Below are 15,441 nucleotides of genomic sequence, written 5' to 3'. Positions count from 1 at the left end.
GTCAAGGTTACTTTATTTGGAAAATGTCTTTACACATGTGATTAAAGATATTGAGATGGGGAAATTGTTCTGGATTATCCAGGTGAGGTCTAAATGCCATCACAAGTGTCCTTGTAAAAGAAAGGCGGAGGGGGAGTTAACACAGAGAAAAGGCATTATGAAGGTGGAGGCAGATATTGGAGTGATGGAGCCTCAAACCAAGGAATGTTGCAGCAACCAGAAGCTATAAGAGGCAAGGAAAGGATTCTCCTCTGGAGATTCCACAGGTAGCATGGCCCTGTGGACACCTTGATTTTGGCCTACCGAAACTGATCTTTAAATTCTGGCCTTTAATACAGAGAAAGACAGATACCATATGGTTTCACTCTTATGTGGATCCTGAGAAACGTAACAGAAACCCATGGGGGAGGGGAAGGAAAAAAAAAAAAAAAGAGGTTAGAGTGGGAGAGAGCCAAAGCATTAAGAGACTGTTAAAAACTGAGAACAAACTGAGGGTTGATGGGGGGTGGGAGGGAGGGCAGAGTGGGTGATGGGTATTGAGGAGGGCACCTTTTGGGATGAGCACTGGGTGTTGTATGGAAACCAATTTGACAGTAAATTTCATATATTAAAAAATAAAAAAAAATAAAATAAATAAATAAAAATAAATAAATAAATAAAAAATAAATAAATTCTGGCCTTTAGAACTCTGAGATAATAAAATTTTGTTGTTGTAAGGCATCAAGTTTATGGCAATTTGTTAGAGCAGACAGAAGAGACTAATATGGTGACCCTTTTACATTTAGCCCTCAAGAAATGTTTGCTTTATTTTCCATTTCAATTTGTTTTCTCCCAGGTTATTACTAGGAGTCATCAAACATTTTAAGGAAATACTTGATTGTACTGTTAGATATTTTTTCCTTTTTGTAAAAAAAAAAAAAAAACGTTTTTTCTTTGCTCTTTTGATTTTTTAAAATATGCTTGGTTTTGATACATATATATTGCTTTATCTGATGATCTTCATTCATTTTTGAAGGAATTCTTCTGTTGTTCTTCCTCTATCTTGGGTAGAGATAATTTTTAAAAATGTTACCTTGATTTATATTTATCTTATGAGTTTTTCAGATATAAAAGACAAAAGAAGAGCTTTAAAAGACATTGAAATTATCTTAGCTTTTTTAATCAGATGTGGACTTTAGTTATTAAGACCTAAAATGATTGTAGTTAAATAACAATGTTAGGCAATAGTTTGAGGTTAAAAAATATACTGACAAAGAGTGATGCATTCATTCTTTCAATGTATGATTAGTAGAATGAGTACTGGAAAAAATACAGTGGTGAAGAAAAAATTTAAATGCATGTCTCCCTACCCTTGTGAAGCTTATATGTACTTGTATCACAGGTTCAGCCATTCTAATCGTTAGAATCTATCCTGTTATCTAATTTAATGATGGCCCCCTTCCCACTTCTCTTTTCAGAGTTTTTGATCATGTTGGAATTAGAATCTGATAGGGGAAAGCACACATTAAACACATAAACTCAAAGGACTTTATATATGTGAATTGATTTTGAGAAGTGCTGTAAATGAAAAGAGTGGATATCACAGGAAAATATCTAGGGGGACTTACTTTAAATGGATGTTCAGATAAGGCCTTTTTCAAAGAGGTGGCAGTGAAGCTAAAACAGGAACGAATATTCTTTTCCTCATGTTTCCCACTGCTGCCTCTATGCTAGGTAGGATAGTTTCTTGAACTAGAAGACTCATGGGCTTCTATCACCAAAATCTCTCCAGAATCCAGCTACTCCCTATCTGCATTGTCCAGCTACTCCATAGTCCACACGTCACCCCCATCAAATTTCAGCCCAGACTTGCGGAAGCCTTCTGGCTGGTTCTCCTGTTTTTACCCTTTCCCATCTGGTCTAGTTTAGTCTCAACAGAGGGATGCTGTTAAAGGGGAAATCAAGTTTGGTCATCCTTCTACCCAAATCTTGCAGTGACTTCCCATTCTCAGAGTAGATGCCAAATGTCTTTACAAGGGCCTCTGAAGACCTCTATGATCAGATCCACGGTTTCACCTCTCTTTATCAGTCACTGCTTCAGATGAAGTTTCCTCAATGAACCCATGCCAGGCACATTTCATGGCCTTTGTACTTGTCCTTCCCTCTGCCTGGAATACTCTTCCTTCGGCTCTTCCTGCCTTGATTTTTTTCACTTCCTTCTAATTGTGATAATATTTGGTAGTCTCTGCAGGATAGTGTCTGGGGACAGTAAGCAAGACTTGGAAACAGAAAGGAGTTGTTGGCTGGGGTTGCCTTCTAAGAATATTAAGAGTAAGGTTTTCTTTCGGCTACAAAGTCCAGTAATCCGCACACATTACCTAATCACGCTGTGGATCAGGACCCCCCTTAACTCAGGCTGTGACTACCTGCACACTGTGTATGAGATCTATCATACCATGGGACAGGTGACTGCCAAGTCACCTCCTGAGGCCTAAGACCTTCTAAACCCTGGAGCACCTATCATACCTGCACCTGAAGCTCAACAAGACATCTGTACTCAGCTGTCTACCTCCCTTTCTCCTAGGAACAGTCCGCAAGTTCCTGCTCTCTACTTCCAGAGACATTAAGGACTTCATCTCTCACACCTCACATTGTCTTTCTTTCTTTCATCACCAGAAGTCTACTCCTATCTGGTTATCCTGTTAGCTGCCAGTCTTCCATCTTCCTCTTTCTGTTTATTCTCTTGCCCAGTCTAGCCCCCATCCTCCTCATGCTTCTCCCAAACTCTTCTGTGTTCTCTGGAACTCCTGTGGAAACCACTCACCCCACATTCTCAACACATCCTCAGTCACATCCTCATATCTTTCCTTCCCCACGTCTTGCCATTTATAGCAGTCTGGATGTCCTTTGAGGGGACTCCATATGCCTTAAAACTCACTCTAGGGACATCTGATTATTCTCTTAACCTCTGGGTTGCTCAAGCTCAGGAAGTAAGACCATTCATTATTCTCCTCCATCTCAAATCATTTACATATGTGCACCCTGCTCCTTTGAGACTTCCATGACTGGTTGTATCACCGTTTCCTTCTTATTACTATCATTCAACAGCCTTTTGGTTATTCAGTTTCATTCACTGAAGACTCAACTCTCAGTTCATAGTCACTTCTCCAGCTCACCTCTGCCATGTGTCTCTAGGTGATTTCAGTATCCCTCCAGATAGCCCATCAAATCTCTGGTAGAGCAGTCCTTTGGCATCCTTATCTTGAGTGTCCTATTCCTTTAAACATTGTATTCTTAGACCAAAAACCACTGTCCAAAAATACCAAAAAAATACCACTCACCTCCAAAAATAATTCTTCATCTTCATTAGAAGCTCCTGTGCTTTGGTCTTGCCTTGACCAACACTACTCTTAATATACCAAACTCACATAGTCCAAGAATAGGGAAGGTAGGAAAACCAGAATGCCGTATCTAGAAGAAAGGTGAAAAAGATGCTGGGGCACCTGGGTGGCTCTGTTGGTTGAGCGCCTAACTTTGGCTCAGGTCATGATCTCAGGGTTTGTGGGTTCAAACCTCACCTTGGGCTTTCTGCTGACAGCTCAGAGCCTGGAGCCTGCTTTGGATTCTGTGTCTCCCTCTCTTTCTTCTGCTCCTCCCCTGCTCTCGCACTGTCTCTCTCTCTCTAAAATATAAATAAACATTAAAAAAAAAAAAAAGCCAAGTGGCAAATCAACAGGTGTCCACTACATAATACTTGCTTCATCGCATGTTTCCATTGTATTGTGGTTTAGTATTTATCTTACGTGAAATAGTCTTGAATATTCTAATTACATAAATAGATTCTAAGGAAATTGTCTCATTAAAAACCATGTCTAATATTAAATATGACTGCATGTTTAGTGAAGTGATAATTTCTAATTGTGCTCTAGGTGTTTAAGGTACTTCCCAGTCTTCTAAGACAAAAGTCAAGTACAACATCAAAAATGGAAGAAAAGAAACAAGTAGTTTATACTAATCTTATGTAAACTCTGAGTGCTTATAAAGTAATAAAGGTTTGAAATTGTTTGGCCAGCTCTTTTCTCTGGAGCTTGTCTGGAGTATTTGAAATTGTGAGCCAGCTGTCCTCCTGCCCAGCAGGCTTCTGCGACACCACCTTTCCCATACAGCAGGTGTGTATTAAGGACATGTAAACTGATTTTAATAAAGCAAAATGTAATTCGAAAGGCAAGTCTGCCACCAAAACATTATACCATGCATTACAAAACCAAATGTAAATAATTTGGATTATATTCACACCATTGGGTGTCTCTAGTAGCATAAATAACAGAATTGGTTGTGTAAAAATAATGAATGCTCTTCAGTCTTTTGATTTGAATATTTGTAAAATGTTATACTCGGTCTCCAGCGCCTTTACAACCAACTGTGGAGAAAGTTAAGTGTGTTCTGTTTGGACGTGAAGATGGATGGAAATAATTGACACTCATCTGGACTTTTGCTTTGAGTTGATTTTCTGATGGTTATGATGGATTTTGCCCATGCCATCTGTATCTTCACCTGGTCTTACTTTTGATCATGACATGATTTGTAGGGTGGCTGACATTCTGTGGTGATACATAGATATAAACTCCTTTTTTTTTTCTCTGCAGCCTCTTTTTTGTTATCAGTGTATTGTCCCAGCTGAGCCAGAGGCTAAGCAAAATCTATGAGACTGAGGTGGTTTTAATGTCAGATCGTTTTTTTCTATAGTTATTTTGGCCGCTGTTTACCTAACTCAAGGTACTTTAATACTCCTGATTAAATTCAAAGGGTAGTACATTTATATTCTGTCATAATAACAATGAAGGATTAAACAAATATTTATGAACCAGAATCTGAATTCAATATTTACCTGTGATAAAAGGTAATGCCTTATTTATCACATTACTACACAGTGACATTGGCAACTTCTGAAATAGTTTAAAGATGTCTCTTGTTTTCCGAATAAAAGAGAAATGGGCTACGTGCAATTAAACACATATCAGTGTGAATGTATGTGTGAAAAATATCTTCACACAGGGTAGTTTATTTTTTAAAGTTCCTTCAATACACTAATGACATACAGTTTAGTTTAACAGCTCGGTGTGTTGTAATCAAGAGTGTGAATAGGCAATCAAATACTTGTGTGAAATTCTGCTCCCCAAAGAATTCACGGCAAGCCTGTTGCTATGGTGCATTCTCACCTGGGACTTGTTTAGCTTCTTTCTCAATCAGATATATTGACAATAATGAGCTAAATAACAAAATCCTCACAGCAAATTCAGAATGGGGAAATCCAGATAGATAAATGAAGCAATGTGGCTCTTCCTTCTTTTTCTGCTTGCACTTAGGAGTTTTTATTTATGATCCCAAGAGTTAAGATACAATGAAGGCATTACTGTCTTACTGTTAAAGTGAACTGGATGTCATAGAAGGCACTGTGTGTATCATCAGATGGGAACCATAGAGAAGAAAACTCTGAAAACTGCATCTCTGAAAACTGCAAACTAGATTTTCTCCATCTGCAGCTGTTTCCCTGGAACTTTAGAAACTGTTCCTTGTTTGAGATCATCAGGGTACTATTTAGTAGTGCCTTCTTATTTAGGTAATGCCAAAATAGAGCTTATGAGTGGCAGTTATTAAATTGAAGGAGATCATCACACTACGTAACAAGCTGGGCAGTGAGACCTTTGATGGATTACTTAGGCTTGTGTTGTTTTTCAGAGATTATTATCTTCCTCTCTCCACCTTGAAATCTGTTTCATTGCCACACTCTGTAGGTCATGGTGTGAGGCTGAAAGACAGTGATATAGAGAGAACCGACTCTGGAGTCACACTAGTTAACTTCCTATCCCTTCTCTGCCATCTACCAGCTGTGTGACCTTCGACTCTTATGACCCACATCTCAAAAATGAGTATAATAATATATACCTCATGGGGTGGTTATAAAAATTAACAGGTGCTTAACGCATAGAAATCATTCATTGGGGATGATTGTAGAGAAAGCATTAGGACAGTATGTAACTCATAGTAAATACCTAACAAATAATAGCCAGTAATACTAGTGTCATTATAAATTCTTAAACGAATCTGTGCCAGATATAGTCTTATTAAAAACAGGAAGAAATACAAGAGAATGGTTAAAATTTTATATAATTCTGTCATAAAAATTTTAGTCACGTGAATGAGATGGGATAGGGAGCCAGAAAACATCCAAGCCATTCTGTATACTGTCCCAGAGTTGCAAGCCTGCTGGGACTACAGTCTTCTGCCCTGCAGCCTTTGTAATGAAAATGTCACTATTCTTAAGTTAAATCCATTCAGTGAAGTATGTTCTGTTCTAAAGCAACTTGATGTGTACTATAGAGAAAACGTTGATTTGCCAAATCATGTATTTTTGCCTACTCTTTTCTATGCTTTACATTCATTACCCAATATTATTATAATGTTTCATTTTAATTGTACATACTTTATTTTATTTTAAAAGATAAATGTCACAAATGTTGATTTAAATTGATGATTTAGGTGTAGCTTCAAGGTGAGGAATAGCCATAGCCTGCCTGTGGTGATCCTCTCCACAGCCCTTTTATTCATCCTGTAGCAAACCATATTATCCCTTCTGTCCAGTGGGACCCAATCTCCTCCCCCGCTCATATACGTGCAGGCAGGCAAGGTCCAAGGACCTAAGGATGGCACCCGAGGGGGGTGCAGACCAGCATGCTGGCCTCTGCTTACCTGAACCTCAGGCCCTGGACAGGAGCACTGGCTAACCTGATTGTCTGCTGATCATTTACACCAAGCATTCGGGTCAGAGGAAGCATCTTGCCACATCAACTTCCTGCTCTTAGAAGGAGAGAAGACAGTTACAGAATCAAGCTTGATCTTTTCATGTCTCTCAACTAGAGGTATGAGTTTTTGGCATGAAAATTACTGGCCAAATTATCCTCAGAAAACAAGAGGAAAACAGGTTAGGTTTTTTTGGTTTTTTGGTTTTTTTGTTTGTTTGTTTGTTTTCAAGTATTTTCATAAAAGACATAAGAAAAATTTTTTTAATTTGAAATTTAACTGCCATAACATTAGTTTCAGGTGTGCAACATAATGAGTCTTATATATATTTGGCAAAATGATCACCACAGTAAGTCTAATTAAGGAATTTCTTAATGGAGTAAGATGATGAAAGATACGAATCAAGACTTTGTGCCTTAGCTCAGTCTCTGAATATTAAAGAACAACTTAATATATTTACCCACTATCCCCATACTGTTTTGTTTTTGTTTTTTAGTGTTTGTTTGTTTTAAGAAAGAGAGAGAGTGAGGGAGGGGCAGAGAGAAAGGGAGAGAGAGAATCTGATCCAGGGCTCAATCCCACAACTACAAGATCATGAAATGAGCCGAAATCAAGATTTGGATGCTCAACCAATGGAGCCACCCAGGCGCCTCCTCCCCCATACTGTTCATTGGCATTGATGTTTTGATATCTTCAAGCTGGCCATATAAAGAAATTACGCATTTTAATTTTGTGAGAGTCATGAGAGTCCCTAACGTTGCTGAGATTGATTGCTCTGAAATTTAAGAAATAGAAAGTAGAGCATATGATAGCTCAGTCATTTATTATGAGAGGTGCTTCAGCCAGTGTTCTCTTGTGATTTTGTATATAAAATTGGATCCTCTTAAATGAAGATTAAGAGGGGAGAACACAAAATGACAAAGCAGAGCTGTTGAGAACACAATATGATCAGACGATGAAAGATAAATTATTAACTGAGTGGTATAACAACACCGTACGATGCTAATAGCTTAGTGAAGATGGAATCCAAGACATCTGTCTATACTCCAAATTACTTCATTTTTTCTTCTACTTAGGAATTGAAAATATATTCCCAAATTTTTGGCAAATAAACCTCAGAAGAGAATATGGTACATTTTTCAATGTATATTTTTACCTTATAATGCCTAGTTCTTTAAAAACAGCTTGACAGTTTACACAGCACTCAGCATCTTGTTCATATATGAACACTAACTCCTATGTGATATGGGTATTGTTCCCATTTAACAGATGATTAAACTAGGGTTTATAAATGTTAAAGTGACTTGTCCAATATTATACAGCTAGTAAGTGGTAGAGCCTAGACTCAGATCTAGATTGGACCCCAAATCCTATAATCCTTCCATCTTTGTTTCTCAAATCATATGCCTTTAAAGAAGCTTATGAGCTTTTAAACTGTTGGGCCTAGGTTAGCAAACTTTTGTGCATAGGCCAAATCTGGCCCTCTACCTGTTTTTGTTTTTGTTTTTTGTTTTGTTTTTTATGGCCTGGTTTTTTTCTTTTTACATTTTTAGTTGTATAAAAAACAATCAGAAGACTGTTTTCATGACATCAGAAAATGAGATGAAATTCAAATTTTGGTGTTCATAAAGAAAAACAACCACACTCATTTTATGTTACTTTCTATGGCTTCTGTCATACTACCAGGATTGAGGTGGCTAATTGTGACAGAGACCTAGCGTGTTGTCCACAAAGCCTAAAATATTACTGTCAGGACCTTCATAGAAAAAGTTGGCCAACTCCTGCTCTAGGATTTTGGAACCAAAATCTGCGATTAGAGGTTTTTTATGGAACATGAAAATTCATTAAGGCTTTCATACACCTTAGGTCTTTTGATGGTCCCAACAGCTAGTGAGGCAGATGGTGTTTGCCTTCTTGTACCAGACAACCAGGAAGTGGATGCCAAACCACGTGGTCTCATCAGCACCACACAGCTTTTCATGTTCACTAGCTTTCTAGGTACTTAATTTTATTTGGCATCTTAAAGTACGTGTGTATTTTGACATTTCAGCTTGAATATTTTAATCCAGTTTCTCACTGTCATGAACAGAAACTTGATGTCAGATTTTGTCTGCTCTGGTCCTGTGACCCCCACAAAGACCTCTGGGGGGGGGGGGCAATTGTGAAGTTCATGCACTCATATTCTCTCTGTCTCTTTTTCTTCTTCCCTCTTCTCCCTTCTTTCTCACTTCCTTTCTGCCCACCACAGTGCCTGGCACATAGTAGGCACTCGAATGAATGAATATGAATGAATGAATATTTAGCCAAGTCAGTCTTTGAAATTACAGAAAGAAAGGTCATAATACTAGTTTTATCCTTGTAGATAAAGCCTTTCACTACTGAATTTTGTGGAGGTTGGTTGCAGAATTTGGCCTAAGTTTTATATAGAATTTTGGGTTTTTAAAAATGTATAGAAGCAGTCCATGTGTATGTATGTATTGTATAATGATGAATGTATAAACAAAAGGTGGTATATACATATGATAGAACATTATTCAACCTTAAATAGAAAAGAAATTGTGACACCTGCCACAACATAGATGAACTTTGAAAACATTGTGTTAAATGAAGTAAGTCAGTCACAAAAGAACAGATAATGTACGATTCCACTTATGTGAGATACCTAGAGTGGTCAAATTCATGGGGACAGAAAATAAAATGGTGGTTGTCAGGGGCTGGTTGAAGGGAAGAATTAGGAATTATTATTTAATGGGCACAGTTTCAGTTTGGGAGGATAAAGTTCAGGATATGGATGGGGGTGATGGTTACACTGCATTGTGAATGTACTTAATGCCACTGGACCCCACACTTTGAAATTGTTAAAATGGTAAATTTTACATTATGTATATTTTATCACAATAAAAAACTATTTAATATAAACAATCAGCTATCATTTAAAAAACATTTCTACTTAGAATACCTATCAATTATGTAATATAATAAAATGACTACCCTTTCAAACTAATAGTTTTAGTTTATCAAATGAAAAATTTACCATTTGGTAGCAGTACCTAAGTGATTTGGCCCTAAAATTATTTAAAATTTAAAGTTAAGTGTAGCATCCTCTTTTGTGTTTTGTTTCCACAAAGTATGTTGATGTATAGGATTTTTAAGAAAGATTGTATAAATTTGATTTTTTGGTTATACTGGGCATCAGTTGCTCTTTTCTTCCTTACTTGTTAGCAGTTTATGGAAGAAAATTAACCATAGATCAAGCTGAGATGCACCTTTCTAAAGGTACCAATTCTTTCTTAAAGAGTCCTCAGGAGTTTCAAGAGAAATGCACACAGTGGAATCCATTAGATCAGTAATTCATTATATAGCATGTGTTTTCAAGTAAGATAGTTATTACTGTTGTCATGTATTTCATGCCCTTCGTGAAAACTAATTCTTAAAACATTGTCTTCTTTAGTAAGCCAAAATTGGAACATTTAACTAATTGTAAAAATTAGCAAAAAACTTTGTGTGGTTTTTACATGAATAAACAACTCTTATTCTATTTCATCTGTAAAATTAGTAACAGAAATGAAAGTGCAAGTTAAAAGAAATTCATCAAAAGTATATAAAAATACAAAAAAGTGTGTTCATATATATATATGTAAGTATATATAAAGTATATATATAAATATATCTATATGTATAAAGAGTATAAAAGTAAGCCATCCTACAAATGGAGAATTCTTTTTCCCAAACTGTTAAAACTTTCCCCCAAATTAAGTTTCTTGAGTATATGTCAAGAAAAATATTTTTGCATACTCCAGTTGTTTTTAAAAACAACTGCCTGGCTCTGCTTTCCTTTCTTGGAAATGATTCCACATTAATGCATGTGGATTTACTTCAGTCCTCTGTAGTGACTGCGTGCAGTCCTATTACATAGTTGTATGTAATATGTTGAATCAGTCCCTCGTTGATGGATGTTGGATTATTTCCAGTTTTATTTGGTCAGTTTTGTGTACCTTCCCAAGTATATCCAGAGTCGCAGCCTCTGAACTGGTGGGCCAATGGGTAGGCACATTGTTTATTGTTGTTAAATTGCTGTCCAGGAGTTTGCACCAATACACATTCTCAAAGCACCTTTCCTCCACAGCCTTCCCATTGCTGCGTACTGTGCAATCTGGTAAGTCCTCTTCCTCATGGTTAGGGGCCTCTGTAGATCACTGGACTATTACTGAACCCCTTAAACTACTTTAATAGCTTAAGAAAAGTAAAAATCTCTCTTCTCCTCTCAATCAGAATACCATTTTCCAGGAATTGGATTGTTTCTTAAGCAGGATCTGTCCTGGTAGTGTTCAAATAATACTTCATTTCTTTAGCCCTCTTATTCTTTTCTTTAATTTTCTGAATTAGATTGTAATTAAAGAAGTCATATGCTAGTTGTAAAAAGTGAAACAATATAAAGAGATTAGATAAAAATGTAAATAGTATCTCAGTCCTTTTTCTGAATCCTACCTCCTGAAGTAACCAATCTTATTGACCTACATTTCTATCAGTTTTCTCCATGTTCAAACTCAGGGTTTTTTATCTTATTATTTTATTGTGTTTTACTCAGCTCTCCAAATGGTGTTTTCCCTTAATCATAGATAGCCGTTTTGAGGCAGCAGATAAAGGTTCAGCTTATTCCTTTTAATAACTATTCCTTTTAATAGTAGTTATTACATGTAGTGTGGAGATTCTATAGTTTGTTAAAATACCACTATGTAGATCAACATTCAGATTCTTTCTAACAATGCTGCACTTAATATTTCATATATATGGTTGCTTTTATTTCTGTAGAATAGGTATCCAAAAGTGGAATTGTGAGGTCATAGGGAATATTTATTTTTAATTTTAATCGATGTTAACAGGTTGTTTTCCAAAAGGGTTACAACAAATGACACTAATGTGAATAGTATGCTCCTCCTTTGCTGGCTCCTCCCCAGACCTGGATGTTACCACTGTTAAAATGTTGGCTAATACGATGAAAATGGCATCTCATCGTTACTTGATTTTCTTTCTCCCTACAAATGAAATTGAGCAATTTTTTCTGATATTTTAATTAGCATTTATATTTGATCTTTGACCACTTGTTTTGTTTGATACTCTTTGCTCATTTTACTATGTTTTTGTAAAATTGGTTTATATGAGATTTTAAATGTCTATTATGTTACAAATATTTCGCTTTTCTGGTCATTTGACTTTGCATATCTTTTGGCAGATGAACGTTTGTTTTTATGTAGTTACATATGGCTGTCTTATCCCTTACAATTTCGGGATTTCTTATCTTAGGGATGTCTCTGTCATCCTAAGGTTATAGACATATTCTCTTAGTTCATCCTTTCACATATTTGGGGTTTCTTTCTACATTGATTATAGAACGTGTGTGTGTGTGTGGATGTGTGTGTGGCTTGAGATACTAATCTCACTTCGTTTTCATTAATTATACCAGGAGTTTTTTTCTCATTGAATGAAATTCTACCTTTGTCATAATTAGTAAGTTCCCATATATACCGGCATCTGGCTCTTTAATTCTTATTACATTCCAGGGCTTTATTTGATTTGGGAAGAAAGTTTTGAAGCAGTAAAATCTATTACAGTTCTAAATATAACCTTCAGGAATAGAAAATGAGACCTCGGTGTTTTCAGCTTCCTGTAATGGCAGGAGCAAGAATTTAGAATTCCATTCCTAGCTCTTCACTTACTAATTATATGACCTTGAACAGGTCATTTATTTTTCCTCTCCCACCCTAAGATTGCTCAACTCCATGGCCTGTACTAAGGATTAGAGAAAATATATGTAGAGTGCCAGACCCACAGTTGGCATTCATTCATTGGTGCCCACTTTTATTATCAGTGTTATGATTTAGCAAGAAATAAGAAAGTAAGACATTTAATATCAGATTGTACCTGTTCTAAACATAAGCAGATATATTTCTTGATGAATATATATTATATGTAAGAGAAAAAGAATTCTAAATGTAATTTATAGATTCTTTTCAGTGCACCTGGCTGGCTCAGTGGGTAGAGCATGTGGCTCTTGATCTTGGAGTCATGAGTTCAAGCCCTACATTGGGCGTGGAGCCTACTTAAAAATATTTTAAAAATTAAAATAGAGATTCTTTCAGACAGATGTATTAATCTGGACAATAAAAATAGCATGTTCAAACCTGACACTTTTGTTTTTCTAAAAATGTCTCTTTTTTATCTTTTGTTTTTCCTTTTTTTCTAATAAAAGTCATATAGATCACACAAGTAAAAAGCAACAGCATACTGTCTGCTCTTTTAGATAAGTGGAGGAAATACAACTACTAAGAGTAACAAAGAGGAAATGAAAATTGCTCTTATAGATAGCTAACCGGTGGAAGGAGCAGGATGTCAGAGGAGAAAGCAGGAGAGGCAGAGACAGACAGACGTTATGGAACAACACAGAGTGGCACACAGTGGACCTGAAGACTTCAGTGGGTGGGAGTTTGGATGCAGACGTACTGAAGTTGGACTCAGCCTATTGCTAGACATGCCCCAGTTCTGTCCTCAGGCTTTAGTGCTCTTTGTAGGTTAGATATATCCTATGGTTATCAATAATACATTGATTGTCTTAACCTTATTTCTCAAGAATCCCAGGACAATTTCTGGAGGTTTAGAAAGGAAAGATAATGTTAACGAAGCCATAAAGGTAAAATGTAAAATTAAGAAGTTCAGAAGACAAAAAAAGTTGAACACCTCATACCTCTTGAGCCAGGTAACAAGCCTTCACAAGGAACCATTTAATTGTCTAGGGCCCAACTGATCAATGTGCATTCCAGTTCTACTAATTCCCCATACACTGTAGCCATAAAATATCTGCAAAACAGAAAGAACAACTGTAAACTAAGTTTAGTAATTAAAAAAGGACCGTCATAAGAAAAGATCTACCTGTACTAGTTGGTATTTGTTTCCTTTCCCCATTACGTTTCATTAAGTTACTAACCAAATCTTAAATTAATCATTTTTTAAATTAGACTTATTCCCTAATGCTATTTATTAGACCTACTGAAGAAAGGAAGATTAAATTTGGGCTTGATTTTGTTTCTGCTACCATTTTTATGGTTTATGCTATGCTTATAGTAACTAGTCCACATGGAGGAAGTGGAAGATTGGTCATTTATTCTTCCCACTTTTCCATTTCAGCAAATAATGATTTATTTGCATTATCATCATCTACTGTGCAGTCAATTAACTCTCAAATAAGCATCTAACATTACGTGACATGCATCATTGAGCTCATTAATTTTGAAATATTTATATACTACAAAACCAGATAAATTGTTAAGTCACTTATTTTTCATAATTTCTTAATGAATTTTAAAGTAATGAGTAATAAAATTTTCAAGGTATTACATTTTAAAGAAAAACTTCCTTACGTTTTTGACATTTAATTCTTTTTTTTTTTAATTTTTTTTTTTAAACCTTTATTTATTTTTGAGACAGAGAGAGACAGAGCATGAATGGGGGAGGGTCAGAGAGAGGGAGACACAGAATCTGAAACAGGCTCCAGTCTCCGAGCTGTCAGCACAGAGCCCGACACGGGGCTCGAACTCACGGACTGCGAGATCATGACCTGAGCCAAAGTCGGAGGCTTAACCGACTGAGCCACCCAGGCGCCCCGACATTTAATTCTTTTTAACTTATTTTTTATTTTTTTAAATTTACATCCAAATTAGTTAGCATATAGTTTAACAATGATTTCAGGAGTAGATTCCTTAGTGCCCCTTACCCATTTAGCCCATCCCCCCTCCCACATCCCCTCCCATAACCCTCAGTTTGTTCTCCATATTTATGAGTCTCTTCTGTTTTGTCCCCCCTCCCTGTTCTTACATTATTTTTGCTTCCCCTTCCCTTATGTTCATCTGTTTTGTCTCTTAAAGTCCTCATATGAGTGAAGTCATATGATACTTCTCTTTCTCTAATTTTGCTTAGCATAATCCCCTCCAGTTCCATACACATAGTTGCAAATGGCAAGATTTCATTCTTTTTGATTGCCGAGTAATACTCCTGTGTGTGTGTGTGTGTGTGTGTGTGTGTGTACACACACACACACACACACCACATCTTCTTTATCCATTCATCCATCAGTGGACATTTGGGCTCTTTCCATACTTTGGCTATTGTTGATAGTGCTGCTATAAACATGGGAGTGCATGTGTGCCTTTGAAACAGCACACCTGTATCTCGTGGATAAATGCCTAGTAGTGCAATTGCTGGGTTGTAGGGTAGTTCTATTTTTAGTTTTTTGAGGAACTTCCATACTGTTTTCCAGAGTGGCTTCACCAGCTTACATTCCCACCAACAATGCAAAAGAGATCCTCTTTCTCCGTATCCTCGCCAACATCTGTTGTTGCCTGAGTTGTTAACGTTAGCCATTCTGACAGGTGTGAGTTGGTATCTCATTGTGGTTTTGATTTATATTTCCCTGATGATGAGTGATGTTGAGCATTTTTTCATATGTTGGTTGGCCATCTGGATGTCTTCTTTGGAGAAGTTTGACATTTAATTCTACCAGAGAACTAACTACCTTGTTAGAGAAACGACAGCAGCAGTTATTGACAACTGCAACTGATACTGGCTCAGGTGTCCATTTTCTGTGTTGTAGTCCTTCCTCCATATTTC

The 15,441-nt window shown here is 36.6% G+C and overlaps 1 protein-coding gene and 1 long non-coding RNA gene across 16 annotated transcripts in view; one reads left to right on the top strand and one right to left on the bottom strand.

Moving 5' to 3' along the window:
* Window positions 1-15,441, top strand: part of PKP4 (plakophilin 4) — a 244,100-nt gene that overhangs the window by 111,395 nt on the left and 117,264 nt on the right. The window lies entirely within an intron of this gene.
* On the bottom strand, window positions 911-7,001 carry LOC131503656 (uncharacterized). The gene is made up of 4 exons (XR_009257509.1): window positions 6,730-7,001; window positions 3,558-3,661; window positions 3,321-3,450; window positions 911-1,041 (listed from the first exon to the last, which is right to left on the bottom strand). It is a non-coding gene; the product is annotated as an uncharacterized LOC131503656 (long non-coding RNA).

The sequence above is a fragment of the Neofelis nebulosa genome, chromosome 2, assembly GCF_028018385.1.
Source record: "Neofelis nebulosa isolate mNeoNeb1 chromosome 2, mNeoNeb1.pri, whole genome shotgun sequence".
Lineage (NCBI taxonomy): Eukaryota > Metazoa > Chordata > Mammalia > Carnivora > Felidae > Neofelis > Neofelis nebulosa.
The sequence above is the reverse complement of the archived record's forward strand: the minus strand, read 5'-3'. Positions and strand labels throughout refer to the sequence as shown.